This window comes from Garra rufa, chromosome 1, assembly GCF_049309525.1.
Source record: "Garra rufa chromosome 1, GarRuf1.0, whole genome shotgun sequence".
Lineage (NCBI taxonomy): Eukaryota > Metazoa > Chordata > Actinopteri > Cypriniformes > Cyprinidae > Garra > Garra rufa.
In genome coordinates, this window is record NC_133361.1 from 9,225,465 (window position 1) to 9,237,522 (window position 12,058).

At 42.1% G+C, this 12,058-nt stretch overlaps 1 protein-coding gene across 1 annotated transcript in view; it reads left to right on the forward strand.

Moving 5' to 3' along the window:
• Positions 1-788: 788 nt before the first annotated feature.
• The window catches only part of LOC141329098 (uncharacterized), a 16,441-nt gene continuing 5,171 nt past the window's right edge, over positions 789-12,058 (forward strand). The window contains exon 1 of the mRNA XM_073835442.1: positions 789-830. The gene's annotated coding sequence lies outside the window, so the exon portion shown is untranslated. The remainder of the gene's footprint in view (positions 831-12,058) is intronic.

The window sequence follows — 12,058 nt, forward strand, 5'->3', positions numbered from 1 at the left end:
CGAGTTATTGATGCAACATTTCTCTTTTGTCCTTTTTACCGCCACTTCCTCTCAACAGGAGAAAAAAAAATCTCCCTTGCCATTGGTCAATTTTTCGCGGGCAAGTTCACTACTGTAAACGGATTTACAGTAGTGGAGAATTACAGTAGTGATCATATATTTTCCCATAATCCTTTGCAGTTTACAGTAAAATACTGTATATACATTTTACAGTATCTTACTGTAGATATTACAGTAAAATACTGTTCAAATTACAAAAATCGGTTACAGTGCATGCATATTTTTTCAATTGCCTTTTGAAGTTTTAATCCAGCCCTATCGCGATTCTCGTCTTTCCGTCCCCAAATGTACGACATATTTTCAAACTTTTCAGGGCCTTAAATTTGATACAACTAAATTGAGGAGTTTTTAGGACCTGCAGGTGCCCTCTGACAGAAGGGCACTTTGTGCATCTGAGCAAAAACTTCTATGGTATCGCTGAGACGAACCTTTTAGAGCACTTTTTTTTTAAGAGTGTAGTCCGAGGATTTCTGAACAGTTGGCCACCTGCTTAATTCTACAGATGAGGGCAAATTTCCTTGAAATGGAATTGTTTTTTTGGATTGTTGAGATGTGAATTAAGTTCCGGAGAAATAGCGGATTAAAGAACAGAAGGTAGAAAATCTTCCTTGTTTTCCATCTTCGTCACACTCGAGTACAGCAGGTGGCGGTATGCACCTTTACAGCTGGTTTGCAACCCACCAATAAATTCACAGAAGAAGAAGAAGAAGAAGAAGAGGAGCGAGAATCATATTTGGTGTGTCCATGCGCAAGGGAGTTGTAAAATGAATGTGAGTCCTCTTTTTCTTCTCTCTCTTGTCTATTAGTTAACTTTTTTTGCTGTCATGCATGTATTATTTTGCATAATCAGGTTTGAGGGCAGCAGGAATGTGAGATAAATGTCAGCTTCTCGTATGAACCGGGCTGGATGGATTTAAACTTGTGTAACGTTACAGTTAAGAAAGAAAACTTTCACTCCTGAAATGTCCATTGTGTCTAATGCTCCTCCGTTCTTAAAAAAAAAAAAAACGAGTCAAATACGTTGTTGTTGAGTTGTTCAGACTTGGACAAATAGTTTAACAAATGAAGAAAAGTAAATCCGCTTTACTTAGAGGTGCAGCAAAGTCAATATGAGAGTCATGTTTACCTCAAAGTATCAGAACTTAAATCCAGTCATAAATAGCATGTCTGTCAATATGTAACGTAATACAAATATTTTAAAAACATGTTGTCGTGCGTGCGGTTAGTTTCGCTTTGCGTTGGCCTGCGTGGATGCGTGGGAATGAGGCACGACAAGAGGATCGTCTTTTCCGTATAGTGTTTACTTAACGTTTTAAACAACGTACATTCACAATCTAGTCACAACAGTGCAAGTGACATAAAAACCAGCTTACATGTCCTTAGATGTCACACTATTCCGCTATTTGGTGCTCTTGCTCCGGCACAGAACGGCAGCTTTTCCGACCGTGCGATGAGCATGCGAGCAACCTCTCTAATGAACTAAACAGGAGTTTTCGTACCACATAACTCCGCAAATAACGTAACTAAACAGCCAATAGGAATAGAAACAGAATAAACACAGTGAATACTCTTAAAGGAACCATGCTCTCTTTACTACACTATCCCCCCCCTTTAACAGTACTGAGTCCCTTCAGTACAAAGCAAGCAGTAATAATCAAACAGTTACCAAGAACGAAGAAACTGTACTTATAAACAGTGTAAAGCAATAATGAAACACTAAGGGTTGTATCTTGCTGGCTTCCGTATTTCTCTTCCCTTTTGTGTTCTCTTGACCATCTCTTGTTCTCCTATGTCTGACATCAATCCAAGTCCTCTTCTTTCTTTCCTGCGTCGACGAGCTGCTGGCTGTCGCTTTCTCTCCTTGTCCTGATTCTCCTGGGGTTCAAGGTCAGAAGAAATTGATTCAGTTTCACTGCTAGCCTGGGATGCCGGTGTATCTGACTCATGCAGAGATTCTGGAATACTGGGGTTGTCAGGGGTATCCTTGCTCTTTTTCAGAATTTCACTCCTTTGACGTCTAACCCTTGCTGGAATCACGTCACAGTCATAGGGCTTGAGACGATCATGATGCATAATTTTCTTTTGTCGTAACCCCTGAACCTCATAAAGTACCGGGCCACAGCAGGCAGATATCACAAAAGGACCTTTCCAAGGTGACTGGAGTTTTGGACTCTGTCCTTTTTTTTTAGTACTGTCCCGCATATACACCAGATCTCCAACAACATACTTCCTCTCCTGAGCCCTGAGATCATAGATCTTCTTTTGTCGTTGTTGGGCTGTCTGGAGGTGTTCCCTGGCAACATCATGTGCATCTCTTAACCCTTTTTCCAAGTTGTACAGAAAATCTGGCACTTCCAAACTGTCTGTCTTCTGCTCTGCTATGCCGGACCATAAATCCTGAGGTTGGTAAACTTCCCTTCCAAGCATGAGCCTATTTGGTGTGAATCCAGTAACTGCATGTTGGGAGCTACGGTACGCTGATGTAAGAAGAGGAAGATGCTCATCCCAGTTTTTCTGATTCTGGTTTACATAGCATCGAATCATCTGAAGGAGCGTTCGATTGAACCTCTCAACTTGCCCATTGGAGGCAGGATGGTATGGGGTCGTCCTCGTTTTTGTGATCTGCAACAGACTACAAACATTTCTGAACAAAGAACTTTCAAAATTTCGACCCTGATCTGTGTGCAGTTCAAGTGGTGCTCCAAACCTGGAGACAAACTCATAGACGAGTGTCTTAGCCGTAGTTTCTGCCCCTTGGTCTGGCACAGGAAAGGCTTCTACCCATCGAGTAAACTGGTCCATTATGATTAGAACGTACTTGTTTCCTGAACTGGACACAGGAAATGGGCCCAATATATCAATATGGATCCGATCCATTGGCGCCCCTGCTTGGTACTTTTGAAGCTTGGCCCTCTTGTTCGGTCCTGCAACTTTGCAGGCATTGCAGAGTTTGCACCTCCGTATGTACAAGTGTACATCTCCACCCATGCCATACCAGTGGAAACTTTGACGGAGTCGCTCTAAAGTCTTTCCTTCACCCAAATGGCCAGATTGCGGTGGGTTATGGCAGGCTTGTAACACTTCTGTTTGCATTGAGGCAGGCACAAGCAACAGTAGGGAGGGACTGAGTCCTCCAGGCCTTTCCCAACGATAAAAGAGGACACCTTGATCGAGTACTACTTGTGGCCAACACAGCCAGTATTTTCTTACCGCTGGACTCTTCAATGCAACATCTTCTTTTGTTGGAAGGATTCCCGTCTGTTTCCACTCATGCAGGATGGAGAGGTCAGGATCAGCTCTCTGCTCTTGTGCTAGCTTAACTTTTGAGAAAGCTTCCAGCCAGTTCACATGTGGGCTCTCAAACAACTCTGCTGCTGCACTGTTCTCATCACCATCACCAGGGTTGTCTATAATGTGTTCCTCTGTTGCACACTCAATGCTTCTTACTGCAAGTGGAACCACATCATCCACATCTTCTTCAAATCTCTCCCAGTGGTCGTGCAGTTTTTTGCAATGTTTACAGCCACCACATGGCAGATTTGAAACGCTCATCCCTGCCTGATAACAGTTGCACATATTGGAGAGCTCCCCACCACATCTTGACATTGCATCAGCATTTGAATGATGTTTCCCCGCTCTGTGCTCAATGTCAAAATCGTACTGACAGAGCTCTTCCAGCCAGCGAGCAAGCTGTCCCTCTGGATGCTTGAACCGGAACAACCAAGTAAGACTGTTGTGATCAGTACGTAGAAGGAACTTCCTGCCAAGCAGGTAGTGTCGAAACTGGCGGGTGTATAAAACAACAGCTAGCAACTCCCGTCTTGTTACACAGTATCTCCTCTGAGCCGGGGTGAGGTGGGTGCTTGCATAAGTGATAACTCTCTCCTCTCCCCACTGAAGTTGTGCCAACACTGCACCAATACTGTGATTTGAGGCATCGGTGTCCAGGATGTATTTTCCTTCCGCTAAAGGATATCCAAGCACAGGTGCAGAAGTTAATTTTTCTTTGAGCTGTGTGAAAGCATTTTGGTGCTCCTCGGTCCACAAGAATGTTACTTCTTTTTTTAGGAGTTCGTTAAGAGGACTGGCCATCTCAGAAAATGCTGGAACAAACTTCCTGTAGTAATTACACAGTCCAAGAAAGGCCTTCAGCTCATGTACACTCTTGGGGGGGTTCCAAGCTTCCACATCACTAATCAAAGATGGATTTGGTCGTATACCTTCGCCACTGACCACATGACCCAGGAAAAGGACCTCTTCTTTAAGCAGGTGACACTTGGATGGCTTTAGCTTTAATCCATAGCTGAAAAGGCGCTGAAAGACTGTTTCAAGTCGATCAAGGCTCTCATCGACCCCTTTGCCCAGGATGATGATGTCATCCAAGTAAATCAAGAGCGTTTCCCACTGAAGTCCTCGAAGAACAAGCTCCATTGCTCTTTGAAAAGTGCTTGGAGCGTTGCACAGGCCAAAGGGCATACGTGTGTACTCATAAAGGCCATAGCGAGTAATGAAGGCAGTCTTTGTTCTGTCCATTTCATCTACCGCAATTTGCCAGTAGCCAGACTGAAGGTCTAAGGTAGAGAAGACACAAGCTCCACCAAGGACATCAAGGCATTCCTCAATTTTGGGAAGAGGATAAGCATCCTTGGCTGTCAAGCTGTTGAGGCGCCGATAGTCGACACACCAGCGAACGCCTCCATCCTTTTTACGAACTAACACCACGGGTGACGCCCACTCTGAGGCAGAAGGTGTTACGACTCCTGCTTCCAGCATAGCATTGAGATGCCTCTCCTCTTCCTCTTGAAATCCAAGGGGAGTCCGTCTGACTGGCTGGCGTACAGGCCCAGCAGCTCCAGTATTTATCCTGTGTGTGACAGCTGTTAAGAGGCCAAGGTCCAAATCTGAAACAGCAAAGAGAAATCTATATGACAGCAGGAGCTCAATAAGTCGCTGTTGCTGTGCATCACTTAAGGTTCCACTCGAACTCGCATAAAGGGCTTGGAGATGCTCAGGTAGGTCTGTTGCAGTTGTCAGTCTCCTCAGTTCTGAAAGATTTGTGTCATCACTTTGCTCTCGAGTGTTACCACAGTCTTTATCCTGCTGTTTGTAATCCATCAGGCCCTCATCTGGATATGTTTCTACCAAGAGACCAAGACAGGCCCCTTTTGGTAAGGTGGTTTTGTTGCTGGAAAAATTACAAAGCCTCACAACCACTCGACTCTCCATAGTTGTGACAACACTCCCTGAGGCCACAGTTTCTGTGATCAGGTAGGGTTCCAGAACAGCGCAGACACCAGGCTTCGGATTGTCAACTTCACCCCAGACTAGACACTCACTTTCTGGTGGTAACATTGCGTCTGTCTCTAGAACCACTCGAGCAACGTGATAATTTGTTCCATCACCACCAACAACCTTAGCAGGAACCAATTCTTCTGCAATGAACACTCTGCCACTAGTATGGATGGTTACATTTGCAGCCTGCAAAAAATCGAGCCCCAATAGGACAGGGTCACGTATCGGAGCCACAAAGACTTCCCATTCTGTGCTCCAGGTGCCAATTTGAAATTTAACTTTTAGTCCAGCTTTAGCATTCATGTCCTTCCCTTCTTCTGCATTATGGAGACATGTCTGTGTTGTAGCTGTCTGCTTACTGAGGGGAAACTGCCGGTACAAAGTCTCTGAGATAACTGTCGCTTCAGCTCCCGTGTCTACAACAGCTTGTGTTGGAATGCAGTTTACAGTCACATCAATAAGCAAGCTTGGGCCTCTGCTTTTTGCACGCCCCACTTGTGGTGTGGGAGACTGGCTTCTCCAGCGTTCTAGACCTTTTGAAGTGGTACTGTGGTTATGATCTTTGTTAGTTTGACTAGGGTTGAGTGGCGGAGTTGACAGCCTGACACATTCTCTTCGGAAATGCCCTTCTTCACCACAGTGATAGCACAAACCTGCTCCAGCACGATTGGGGCTTGGCGAGTAGGTTCTTGTTCGTGGTGTGCTATCTTGTGTTGGAGACCGCCCTCGCCTCCGTTCCTGATTTACTTCCTCCAGCTTTCTCGGCTCCCTAGCTGTAAGGATATCCAGCTTTGATTGCAGCTGTTCCATCTTTTGCATCAGGAGATTAAACTGGTCAGCAGACACATAGCTCTTACTAATCTTTTCTACTTGCTCTGTTAGGAATGCAGTCTTCTGTGAGAGGGCAGCTACTTGATCAGCAGTAGCATAGCTCGGACTTGGAACTCTGCGTGCAACTGCAGAAGAATCAATGGGCAGTTCCTCGTCATCTGCCCAGGAAATACGTCTGGCTCTGCTCTTTGCATCAATATCACGGCCTACAGTGGCTCGATAATTGTGCTCATGGGCCTCCACTAGTCTTTGAGCCTCAACTAATGAATGGGGATCCTTGTTCATTACTTCATAAGCAACTTTTTGGTTGCGAAGTCCCTTGAGGAAGAAGTCTGTAGCAAGTTGGTCTTGCAGATCGAGCTCCACGCCAGGGTAGGCCAAGGTGACTAAGCGTTGCACCTCCTCAGCAAACTCAGCTGCAGACTCCTTGAGCTGGCGGAGTTCTCCTAGTTTCCTTCTGATTGTGGTTGGGGGGTCACGCTGACCAAAACGTTGAGTTAGCTGCTCTTTAAGAAGGATGTAATCCTCACGGATATGTTCAGGAAGTGAACAGACATACTTAATAGCTGACCCCCTCAGGCAGTCATACAAACAGTCCACTCTGTAGTCTCCACTCCAACCATACTTCCTAGCCTGTCGCTCAAATGGTAACAGAAACGATTCCCAGTCTCCGCTACCATCAAAAACAGCTAGCTTTGCCTTGGGACCTTCTCCAGCAAATGGCTGGACTTGGTGATAAGGAGTACTAGATCTTTGTTCGACTACATAAGTATGTGGAACTGGATGGAAGCCACGCTCAGTGTTTCGTTGTCTTGTGCCAGTCTCCATGGAAAGGGTAGCTCTGGACGGACCTGAAGTACGTGCTCTCTGTTGTATTACTTCTAGCTCAGCAGCAAATGGCCCGTCTGTGACGTTGCGTGACCTTTCAGTATTGTCCTGAAAGAAGGATGGATCGGAATAAGGCACCCTCCTTTCTCTAACAACAGGCTGAGAGCTCTCACGTGTGTCGCCCTTTGGTGCAGTGAACATTGATGTCTGTGGGGCTTGTGTACAACTTGTAATATGAGTCAATAATGGAGCCATCATCATTTGCAGTTGCTCATTATTCTTATTTTGGTTTTCGAGCATTGTCTTAAGCCAGTCTGGGGGTTGGTTGGAATCAGGGGCTTCTGCCATAGCTCCATTACACGATTCTTCTTGGGACATGTTGTAATTTATGTACTTTCTTTCATTCCTTTTTTCTTTCTTTTTTTTGTAATATTTTTTCCTGTTTTTTTTTTTTTTTTTTTTTTTTGTTTCTTGTAAATCTTTTTTTTTTTTTTTTTTTTTTTTAATATCTTTTTTTTACTTTTTTTTTTTTGTATTTTTTTTTTCTTCTTTTAAATCTTTTTTCTTTTCTTTTTTTTTTTTTTTACTTTGTTTTTTTTTTTCAGTAAACTTTACAAATGTTCTTGTGGTGCATTCAAGTCTCTTATCTCTGACAATTCACTTTGTAGTTGAGTCAACGCAGTTCTCATCGGCGCGGTGACGTCAGTCTGCTTGCGTCTTGTCCTGGAAGATCGCTAACAACTTGGCTGCCGCTTATCCACTTCTGTCAAATAAATTGTTTCAACAATATCCGACTTTTCTCTCGTTCTGACGTGTAGTTGAAATTTCCAGATGAAATCCCCGCTTCTGACACCAGTTGTCGTGCGTGCGGTTAGTTTCGCTTTGCGTTGGCCTGCGTGGATGCGTGGGAATGAGGCACGACAAGAGGATCGTCTTTTCCGTATAGTGTTTACTTAACGTTTTAAACAACGTACATTCACAATCTAGTCACAACAGTGCAAGTGACATAAAAACCAGCTTACATGTCCTTAGATGTCACACTATTCCGCTATTTGGTGCTCTTGCTCCGGCACAGAACGGCAGCTTTTCCGACCGTGCGATGAGCATGCGAGCAACCTCTCTAATGAACTAAACAGGAGTTTTCGTACCACATAACTCCGCAAATAACGTAACTAAACAGCCAATAGGAATAGAAACAGAATAAACACAGTGAATACTCTTAAAGGAACCATGCTCTCTTTACTACAATATATAGCCTATAAAAAAATGCTTCAACATATGAGCATATTCGACCTTAAGAGCTAGAAAGGTCGCAAAACGAAACGAAACCGTTCAACTTGTACATTTTAAAATTATTGGTATAAATTTAACTGGATTAAATTAAGATTATTATTCACTCTGTCACAATCAAATTATTATTTTAAGAACGTGACTGGTTTTTGAACCCACTTGGGTGACGATGCAAAATTTAATCCACGTGTGTTTTCAAAAATATACATAGCCTAATAAGGCTTACACCATCTTAAGCGGCACCCCTGAATAGACTCTGCGCCGAAAAGGATCGCGGCTGTTCAAAACAGTCACGCAAGCTAAGTTTGTGTTTTTTTCTGACTAGTTTGATAAATGGAATCAGTAAATAATTATTGCCAACTGTCATTAAAATGTTAATACAAAACACATTTTAAAATACTGAAACAAAATCATTGTTAAAGGTGAAGATTCTGAAAGCATTGAATGGGATCCTATAATAATTTAATATAGATTTACAGTAGTAACAACTAATTATATTTTTACATGATATGTCTTATCACGTTTTTAAATATGTTGGTTTCATCATAAACGTGGTGATTAAATCTAGGTTTCATAACCTCCGGAATAAAATATAATATTTGCCATCTGAGTCATGTCAACAAATATAAAAGTTAGTCATCTATTAATTACCTTGTCAATTATTGTGCATTTAGCCCCAACAGCAGGCGGCATTTTTACCCAAAATACCAGAGATGGGACCAAGTCACACATGTGCAAGTCTCAAGCAAGTCCCAAGTATTTTTTTCTTGGGCAAGTCAAGTCAAGTCAAGTCAAGTCGCAGGCTATGTCAAGTCAAGTCCAAGTAAAGTCACCTTATTATTGTAATTTTACCTGCAGAATCTGATCTTAATAAAGTGAAAAGACAAGATATAAATAAAATAACTGAGTAAATTACAATAATTTGGATTTGCATTGTAAATAAAATTGTAACTTCATAAAATCATTTAATTTTCACTTCTGCCAACAGTGTTTGAAATGTTTTAAATTTCCAACATTGAGTCCATAAAACAAATAAGAGCTTAACATCCAACAGACTCCTCTGAACACCTCTCTCTCTCTCTCTCTCTCTCTCTCTCTCTCTCTCTCTCTCTCTCTCTCTCTCTCAAACACAGAGTTTACGTACAATATTAAACTTTTTTTACATTTCTCCTCTCTCTCACACACTCTCACTCACACACTCTCTCTCATCTCTCTCTCTCTCTCTCTCACACACACACACACACACACACACACACTCACTCTCGATCTCTCTCTCTCACACACACACACACACACACACACACACACACACACACACACACACACTCACTCTCTCTCTCTCTCTCTCTCTCTCTCTCACTCTCTCTCTCTCTCTCTCTCTCTCTCTCTCTCTCTCTCTCTCACACACACACACACACACACACAGTTGATATTCGGGGCTTTTCCTGGCCCAAACTAAAATAGTTTATTTTTATTTAAATTAATGAATGAATTAAGAAAAAGAAAGAAAGGCAAATTGTATCAGTGAAATAATTTTAACTATTTGCAAATAATATTTTATTTTTAATTATGCATGCATTGTCTCTTAATGAATAAAGGACATTATAGCATATTTTCAATTCAAAAAGGCAAAATGTAATAATAAAAAATGTTAAATGTTTATCTAACTACATTTTACCAGGCATTCGTTCACCTCTTTAATAATTTTGTCAATGATGATACCAATGACCAATTTGTCAATGACCGCTGAACTTTTAGGGGCCATTCACATGTCGCGCCTAAAAACGCGTGGAAAACGCTAGGCGCGCCACTTTCATCCTTTTCAACAAAGCGCTCGGGCGCTTGCACTCCGGAAGCGTCTGCCGTTTCTAAGCAACCATCAGCTGCGCTCTAGATCCAAGCTGCGGTGCGCTTGCTGCATTCTGAAAAGTTGAGATGTTTTTATCTCGATGCGGTGCGGACGCGCCTGGAAAAAACGATCGCGTCGCACCGCTTCCATTATGCGCACGCAAGCCGCGCGTCTACATTTAAAATAACGAATTTGAGCGCGCAAAAGACGCTACATGTGAACGGCCTACAACATACAACCATATCATAAATCAAAGCACGTGACAGACAGTTGTCGGAGAACACCTGAAATGTATTTGCAGTACACGATGGTTCAGCTGCGCGCGACCAATGCTGCCAGTGTGAATGCACAATGGGTGCGTGATGTTCCCGCTATACGCACGGCTTCTGCTTTAAAAAAGATGGAAAAAAACGTGATTTATACTCTAGAAAATGCAGTACTGTAGAGCATATCTTTGCAAGATCAACTGCAGTCAGTGCAGTTTACTTTAATTATTTTACAAACACGCAATGTTTTGTTATTGTGAGTGCACACTAGGGCTGCACGATTTGGAGAAAAAATCTAATTGCGATTTTTCTGATCAAAATTGCGATTTGCGATTTAAAATGCGATTTACTACTATTTCATAAAAGAGCTACAGGTTTGATATGGTGGTTTTAACAGCACCAAAGAAAGACCAAGCATAATCACAAAGTAGCCTATGCTACACTGTTCTACTGTTTATTTAAAACCTCTTAAACATTGTTGCCTTTTTTTTAAATAAAGTTGTCAGTTATCATGACAAATTAAGAAAATAACTACAGTATCTTAAATAAAATTAAATTAACATTCTACAATAAAATATAATTAAAATCTTAAACTTTTAGGAATCCAAACACACTGTAAACAATTTTACATCAGTAAAACACTGATGATAACCTACATTAAGAGACACTTTGTTGGGAAGTTGAGGCGCTGCTCCCGCTCATCTTTTCCAAATGGCGTTAACATTATTTGCTCAGTACATGCAGTAGAGACCTGCACTCCTACGGGAGTATATAGCGGGACCCGAGGCAACCGACTGCGGCGCGGGACAAAACTTGATGGGCGAGTGCGGCTGTTCGGGACGCGGGAAAATAAAATGATTCGCGGGACCCCCGCAAAATAGAAATATCTAAAAAGCAAAATATTGTTATTCATCTATTGCACAAAAGCAGCAAGAACAACTAGTATACAACTTACAGCTATGATTAGTAAGCAAGCACATAGGCAGTCATCAGAGGTGTTTAAGTTAGAATCCACTCACTGCTAAAACATTCTTGCACAGTGCTGAATATTGCGTGCTCGCGAATTAAAACACACACGAAGTGTAGACATTGTGAAAGATTCATTGTGCATAATATTCATTGTGTTAGAGCTTTATGAGATCGCATATGAACTGAGATGTCAGCTTTAGCTTTGTCTGCTTGCATTCTGCTATGGATACACACAGTAGCTCATGCTTGCTCTTCTGTTAAGAATAACAGTGGTTTGTGAATGTTGATGCTTAGCCTATATAACAAATATTTTATCAGGAGCGTTTATGCTGGGGTTTTGTGAAATTACGAGATGTTACAAAACTGTTTCTTGTAAATTCAATTGATGTACTGAAAAAAAACTATATAGGTTACTTTTATGCGGGCAGGAGCGGGACAAAACATGAATGTCGAGGCAGGAACTGAACGAGATAAACATATTTCTGCGGACGCGGAACTGAAAAATCCGTCCCGTGCATGTCTCTACATGCAGTGTTAAAATGCCCCCTATTGGTTAAACTCTGCATCAAACGTAATTTAAGCATGAAGACGTAATATGCACATGAAGTGACCTGTCAAAAATGACTTATATGCTTGTTACCACATTTGAAAATCAATCGAAATAATCGCAGCT